This window comes from Lagenorhynchus albirostris, chromosome 14, assembly GCF_949774975.1.
Source record: "Lagenorhynchus albirostris chromosome 14, mLagAlb1.1, whole genome shotgun sequence".
Lineage (NCBI taxonomy): Eukaryota > Metazoa > Chordata > Mammalia > Artiodactyla > Delphinidae > Lagenorhynchus > Lagenorhynchus albirostris.
The window spans coordinates 21,645,133-21,653,612 of record NC_083108.1 but is presented as its reverse complement, the minus strand read 5'-3'; positions in this window follow the sequence as shown (position 1 = coordinate 21,653,612).

Sequence of the window (8,480 nt, the reverse complement as noted above, 5' to 3'; positions counted from 1 at the left end):
ATGCTAACAGCCATAAAAAGGGAAATCGACAGTAATCCAGTCATAGGTAGGGGACTTTAACACTCCACTTTCACCAATGGGCATATCCTCCAAAATGATAATAAGGAAACACAGCTTTAAATTATAATTAAACAAGATGGACTTAATTGATATTTATAGGACATTCCATCCAAAAATACACTTTTTTCTCAAGTGCTCATGGAACATTCTCCAGGAACGATCATATCTTGGGTCACAAATCAAGCCTTTGTAAATTTAAGAAAATTGAGATTGTATCAAGTATCTTTTCTGAACACAATGCTATGAGACTAAATATCAATTACAGGAAAAAGTCTGTAAGAAATAAAAACACATGGAGGTTAAACAATATGCTACTAAATAACCAAGAGATCACTGAAGAAATCAAAGAGGAAATCAAAAACTACCTAGAAACAGATGACAATGAAAACACGAAGACCCAAAACCTGTGGGATGCAGCAAAGGCAGTTCTAAAAGGGAAGTTTATAGTAATACAGTCCTACATCAAGAAACAAGAAACATCTCAAATAACCTCACCTTACACCTAAAGCAATTAGAGAAAGAACAAAAAAACCTGAAAATTAGCAGAAGGAAAGATATCATAAAGACCACATCAGAAATAAATGAAAAAGAAATGAAGGAAACAATAGCAAAGATCAATAGAACTAAAAGCTGGTTCTTTGAGAAGATAAACAAAATAGATAAACCATTAGCCAGACTCATCAAGAAAAAAAGGGAGCAGACTCAAATCAATAGAAATGAAAAAGGAGAAGTAACAACTGACAGGGTGGAAAAACAAAGGATCATGAGAGATTACTACAAGCAACTATATGCCATTTCTGGAAGAAATGGACAGATTCTTAGTAAAGCACAACCTCCCAAGACTGAACCAGGAAGAAATAGCAGACATAAACACACCAGTCACAAGCACTGAAATTGAGAGTGTGATTAAAAATCTTCCAACAAACAAAAGCCCAGGACCAGATGGCTTCACAGGCGAATTCTATCAAACATTTAGAGAAGAGCTAACTAATAGCTATCCTTCTCAAACTCTTCCAAAATATAGCAGAGGGAGGAACACTCCAAAACTCATTCTATGACGCCACCATCACCCTGATTCCAAAACCAGACAAAGATGTCACAAAGAAAACTACAGGCCAATATCACTGATGAATGTAGATGCAGAAATCCTCAACAAAATACTAGCAAACAGAATCCAACAGCACATTAAAAGGATCATACACCATGATCAAGTGGGGTTTATCCCAAGAATGCAAGGATTCTTCAATATATGCAAATAAATCAATGTTATAAACTGTATTAACAAATTGAAGGAGAAAAACCATATGATCATCTCCTTCAATATTAACAAATTGAAGGAGAAAAACCATATGATCATCTCAATCTCTCATCTCAATTAACAAATTGAAAGAGAAAAACCATATGATCATCTCAATAGAAAAAGCTTGTGACAAAATTCAACACTCATTTATGATAAAAACCCTCCAGAAAGTAGGCAGAGAGGGAACTTTCCTCAACATAAACAAGGCCATATGTGACAAACCCACAGCAACATCGTTTTCACTGGTGAAAACCTGAAAGCATTTCCTCTAAGATCAGAAAAAAGACAAGGTTGTCCACTCTCACTACTATCATTCAACAAAGTTTTGGAAGTTTTAGCCACAGCAATGAGAGAAGAAAAAGAAATCAAAGGAATCCAAATCAGAAAAGAAGAAGTAAAGCTGTCACTGTTTGCAGATGACATGATACTATACATAGAAAATCCTAAAGATGCTACCAGAAAACTTCTAGAGCTAATCAATGAATTTGGTAAAATATCAGGATACAAAATTAATGCACAGAAATCTCTTGCATTCCTATACAATAATGATGAAAAATCTGAAAGAGAAATTAAGGAAACACTCCCATTTACCATTGCAACAAAAAGAATAAAATACCTAGGAATAAACCTGCTAAGGAGACAAAAGACCTGTATGCAGAAAATTATAGGACACTGATGAAAGAAATTAAAGAGGATACAAATAGATGGAGAGATATACCATGTTCTTCGATTGGAAGAATCAACATTGTGAAAATGACTATACTACCCAAAGGAATATACAGATTCAGTGCAATCCCTATCAAACTACCACTGGCATTTTTCACAGAACTAGAACAAAAAATTTCACAATTTGTATGGAGACAGAAAAGACCCTGAAGAGCCAAAGCTGTCTTGAGGGAAAAAAACGGAGCTGGAGGAATCAGGCTCCCTGACTTCAGACTCTACTATAAAGCTACAGTAATCAAGACAGTATGGTACTGGCACAAAAACAGAAATATAGAACAATGGAACAGGAGAGAAAGCCCAGAGATAAACCCACACACTTATGGTCACCTTATTTTTGATAAAGGAGGCAAGGATATACAATGGAGAAAAGACAGCCTCTTCAATAAGTGGTGCTGGGAAAACTGGACAGCTACATGTAAAAGAATGAAATTAGACCACTCCCTAACACCATACACAAAAATAAATTCAATATGGATTAAAGACCTAAATGTAAGGCTAGACACTATAAAACTCTTAGAGAAAAACATAGGCAGAACACTCCATGAGATAAATCACAGCAAGATCCTTTTCGACCAACCTCCCAAAGAGATGGAAAGAAAAGCAAAAATAAACAAATGTGAGTTAATGAAACTTAAAAGCTTTTGCACAGCAAAGGAAACCATAAACAAAATGAAAAGATAACTGTCGGAATGGGAGAAAATATTTGCAAATGAAGCAACTGAGAAAGGATTAATCTCCAAAATTTACAAGCAGCTCAAAGCAAAAAAATACAACTGACCCTATCCAAAAATGGGGAGAAGACCTAAATAGACATTTCTCCAAAGAAGATATACAGATTGCCAACGAACACATGAAAGGATGCTCAACATCACTAATCATTAGAGACATGCAAATCAAAACTACAATGAGGGATACAGCCACTATGGAGAGCAGTATGGAGGGTCCTTAAAAAACTAAAAGTAGAATTACCATATGACCCAGCAATCCCACTACTGGGCATATACCCTGAGAAAACCATAATTCAAAAAGAGTCATGTACCACAATGTTCATTGCAGTTCTATTTACAATAGCCAGGACATGGAAGCAACCTAAGTGTCCATCGACAGATGAATGGATAAAGACGATATGGCACATATATACAATGGAATATTATTCAGCCATAAATAGAAATGAAATTGAGTTATTTATAGTGTGATGGATGGACCTAGACTTACTTACCTGAAGTAAGTCAGATAGAGGGAAACAAATACCATATGCTAATGCATATATATGGAATATAAAAAGAAAAAAATTGTTCTGAAGCACCTAGGGGCAGGATAGGAATAAAGACGCAGATGTAGAGAGTGGACTTGAGGACATGGGGAGAGGGAAGGGTTAGCTGGGACGAAGTGAGAGAGTGGCATGGCCTTATATATACTAACAAATGTAAAATAGATTGCTAGTGGGAAGCAGCTGCATAGCACAGGGAGATCAGCTCGGTGCTTTGTGACCACCTAGAGGGGTGGAGTAGGGAGAGTGGGAGGGAGACACAAGAGGGAGGAAATATGGGGATATATGTATATGCATAGGTGATTCACTTTGTTACAAAGCAGAAACTAACACACCATTGTAAAACAATTATACTCCAATAAGGTGTTAAAAAAATTAATATGACTGGAGCTGAACTTGGACATGCCAGTGCTGGTTATCTTTCTTGAAGCTGTTAGGTTGGAATTGCTACCAATAAGCCATGCTCCCTCCTTCCATCTTGCAGAGCTGTTTCCCTGGAAATTTCCCAGACTCCTTCCATTCTAAACAAAGTAATAAGTTTGTACAAATGGAGTGTGAGTGCAAGGAATGTGTGTAAATTCTAGGATGAGCTGAGAAGAAGCAAGTGTTAAGTTTTCTCCCTTCTTTTCCCTGTCAACTGGATACAGAAGACTTGGGCTGAAAGGGTGCCAGTGTGGCAAGGTAAAGGAGGCTGTGTCCCTGTATCACTGCATGGAAGGCTATCCAGTCATTAGGAATGCCTGCACTGGTGGATTGTATAGCCATGGATAAAGTTCTGTTGTGCTGAGCCACTGAGATTTTGGGGGTTTTGCTACATCAGTTCATGCATCTGTAATTAATACAAAAAAGTAATATAATAATCCCAGTGATTCACTGTTGTTTCAAATATTTTCAGACTTTTTTTTTTTTTTTTTTTTAGATTTCCTATTAGGGCTCTTCATCATTGGCAAATTTTCATTGTTTGAACTCAGAGTTACCTTTTTTAGACATGACCAAAAGCCATCCAAAGTCTTGATTTAGGATGTTTAGGTGTAGAAATTCTCATTAGAAATCATGCGTATGCCATCCCAGAAAACAATCCCCTTAATAATGTGACTTTTTAATATAACAGAATCACACTGAGAGCCACTTAACCCAGCTTCTTCATACCATGTTGAACCACAGTCCTATTCAGTAAACCCGGTTTCTTATTTTTAGTTCTGCTTCTTAATTTTTATCCAAAGTATAAGTTTTAATTCCAAAAAGCAAGAGGATGACGAATTGTGGGCGTAGTGTAGACACATTTTTTTTTTTTTATAAAAGGCTTGGAATTTGTAAAAATAAATGCCAGGCTACACTTTGACTGGTAAGTAAAATATCCATAAGGCAATGTTATCAAACACCACTACTTGTTGCAATGCATGACGGTATTATTTCCTAGATTTTTCCAAATTATTCTTTGTAAAAATTGCCTTATTTAAAATTCTAAAACTACCTTTCAGTCAGCTATCTCACATAATTGGATGAATAATATTGGGTTATGGGGTCATGTAGTGTTTATATCAGCCTGCATGTTCTCAGCAAGCCCAAAGGTTTAAAGGATTTCTAATAACGGCTGAATAGGTTTCTGGAGCAGGACCGGTTTGCAGTAAAATTGTGAAAAAGAAAATTATATCTGGCTCCTCCCTTCAAATTTCTGCTTGCTAGTATCTTCCCCATTGCTCTCCTTAGAGCTGCAGACCCTGGAGCACAACTTGGCCTCGAGTGTGTGGAGACCCATGCAAATATTTTTTGAAGATCCTTATCTAAATAAACAATTTGATTTTAAAATGTAGTATATGTTCAAGATGAGCTTTTAGCATCTTGCCATGCCAGCAAGTTAGAAAGCACATATCAGCACACATGTCGATTTTTCGTAGTGTCCAGGCACCATTTCTTCTTCAGGTCCAAGAACCATTCCTTCTCTTTTATGGTTATCAAATACACCATTCTCGGCCAATTTCATCTTTCCCCATGAAACAAAGTTAGTATGATGTTTTTACCCACAATGTCATGGCTTCTTACAACCTGTTTTATTGAAACATATAGATCTCTTTGCCTTTGCCAATTCCTAGTACCATTTACTTAGGACTGCATCATCCCTTGAGCCACCTTTGAATATTGGCTTCTAATGACTGTCTTAAAGCCTATTGATGACGACCTCAAATAGAAGTCTTAGAGTATGCAGGAAAAGTGATGAACAATTAATTTTCTAGACACGCTAGTTTGACTGTTGAGTTTTATAGTATAAAGTTTGGATAGCACACCTTTCAATCATGTGTTCTCTTGGACTCTTTAGGCTGTCCTTGCTACATCCCTAGAGTATGAGCTCTTTCAGTGTTGGCTGCACACCTGCTTCCCGTGCGTGGCCACCAGCTGGGGGAGAGGCAGTGGCCCTTTGGACAGAGCGGGAAAGGCATTCCCATTTGCACAAGGAGTGTCCTTTCTTCATCCAGCATGGTTTAAGACCAGTTTAGGAAAGCACAATGTCACCATATTGGTCAAAGGCAAAAGAGGACACAGATTAAATGGGCCAGTTGACATCAGGAAGCCATAGTTTCAGGATCCCTCAGAGGAAATGCGTGACCATTTCCAAGGAGTCTTCCTCAGTCATGGCGCAGAGTCTGTGGAGGGAGTGTCAAGACTTCCCTGGGTGATTCAAAAACATCACAGCGTGGGAAGCATTGCCGCCAGAAGGAGCCTCTGCCGCCATTCCCGTGTGCTGCTCCCCTCACAGCCCGCAGGTGCTAAGGTCAGAGACAGCCCTGTGGTTGGAAGATAGAGGATGGAGAGCAGGCCCGAGGACCTGTGGGAGATGGTCAGCAGCCTGGAGTCCTGAACTTGTCCAGGGTCCTGAGTGAGAGTCACTCCCAGTTAGTGTGTCAGTGCCATTCTGGCAGCTCAGTCTCACATAATCCCCGAAAGAAATCTCTTATCAGCCAGCGAGAGTGATCGGCTCACCGTCCTAGACCAGGGCTCACCCACAGGGCCCTGGGATGACCACATGAGCGCAAGTCAGTCCTGGGGCATGTAGATGACCCCATGCACAGCAGAGTTCATGGTGGAGGACCAGAGACACTTCTGAATGAGAAAAGCAGGGGCCGGGGAGTCTGGCACTGAGCTCGTTCCAAGCCACTGGAAAGACGGAGGTAGATGATGTCCACAAAGACCCTCCAAAATGCGGGGCTGTCAGAGGTGGGCACCTCGGGCAGAGACTTCTGCTTGTCGGCTCTAAGAGCGGCACTGCTTGTCTCCAGTTCAAGAGACAGGCAATGCCCCCGTGCTGGCCCTAGACCTCCAACTCCCGCCAGAATCACGCAGGAGCAGATTGCCAATCAGCATTCAGACTCATTTTCTGCCACTGTTGTGGCATTGGGTGTAGAGATGAAAGACGTTTCCGGCACTTCAAAAGGGTGTATGTCTCCTTCATCCTATTCTTTCAGGTCCCTGGTGTCTGATAACTAATTGGCAGAACTAACTCAGGCTAAGTTGTTAATCCTGATAATATCTTAATTCCAGATAATGCACTTTGATTTAACAAGATCTTTTTTTTAATGCCTAACACTAGGTTGTAACTCTGACTATGCTTGTTGAAACGTGCAGATCCACACTTAACTGGCCGCAGAGCATTGCTGAGCTGCAGCTGCTGATCAGGGATTATCATCTTAAATTTACCCTGCTGAATACATTTAAAAACTCAACTAAGAGAAGCAATATTTATTTAGGATTTGCGGGGGGGGGGGCGGTGAGGGAAGAGGAGGATAGCCCATCTAGTCTTCCCAATATTTCAACATCTAGCCCTGAATTATACCAGATAATTAAGAAGCCATGAACTTGGATTAAATATTGTTTCTGTCCCTGCCCTTCCCAATCTCCAGAATCCTGTGTTCAGGGTTGCTTTTACTGAGTTGTGTTTTGATGTGGCACCATTAATCTAACTTTAGGAGCCTAATTAAACTTGACACCACGTTTTCTGAAAATGTGTCATTGAGCATGTTTTCATACCTGTATAAGAACTTGGAGCAGGGGAAAATCAGTCTAAGTTTTCTGAATAACTGGTTGGTTTCTATACATAGAATGTGGAGGTCTATATATGTCTTCTTGTTTATTGCTGGAAAACTCCAGGCCAAGTTTGAGGCTCATCTCCAAAGGGACTTCCTGGCATCGTGGTGTGCCCTAAACTGACTTCAGATTGTCTTATTTCTCTGTCCTCAGTTTCCTGTGTCATTGTGCTTCCTTATATCAACTTGAGTCCTCTTGTGATGTTTGCATATTTGTAAGTTAGCCTGATGTTCTTTTTCGAACAAGGCTGGTTGTAAATAATAAAGAAGTTGTAACCACAGTGCTTTAGGGAGACTTTATGTTGTTGTGGAAAGAGTGAGGGCTTTGGAATGACACAGATTTGAATCAGCTATTAGATCTGTTTCTTATGAGTTCTGTAAACTTCAGCAAGCTTCTTAAGTTGATATGACACATTCCGGAGGTGTCAAAACTGCTGATGAATCCCCTTCTCTTTTTCCCTAATGCCATCTTCCCTTTAGCTTTTCTACCCATGTGATGCTTTCAACATGGTTCTCTTTATGCTGGCAAATGAGGTAAGGGAGTTTTAGATAATTTTCACCTAGAAATGAATACCAACAAGAGAAGAGATCTGGAGATCCAGGTAAGAGGTATATTCTCTAAGAAAACTAGGAGTGAGCTTCAAAGTCCCATATATATGTTATGGTAAAGTATGCATCTCTAAACCTTTAATCTTTTATTCCACACCAGAACTTCTAATCTGTCCTGCTGCTTATTTGCGCTACTGATTTTAGTGGTTTCAATCAGAAACACGAGACCAAGCACTTAATTTTTTGACTGTCATCAATATTTCCCCCCATTAATACTACTTTTCAGCAATACATCAAAGACATAATGCCTATCCTTGAAACAAACAAAAAAATATCAGAGCTTAACAAGTCTCTTCCATCTAATGAATGAATTTACAGTTTCCAGGAAGAGTAAACCTGTCAAAGCGAATTAAATGATTTGTTGCACCAGGAATAACTCCTGTGTCTGGCATTTGTGTTAGGTTGTTAGTAAGGAAAATAGGACATGTGCACCTTG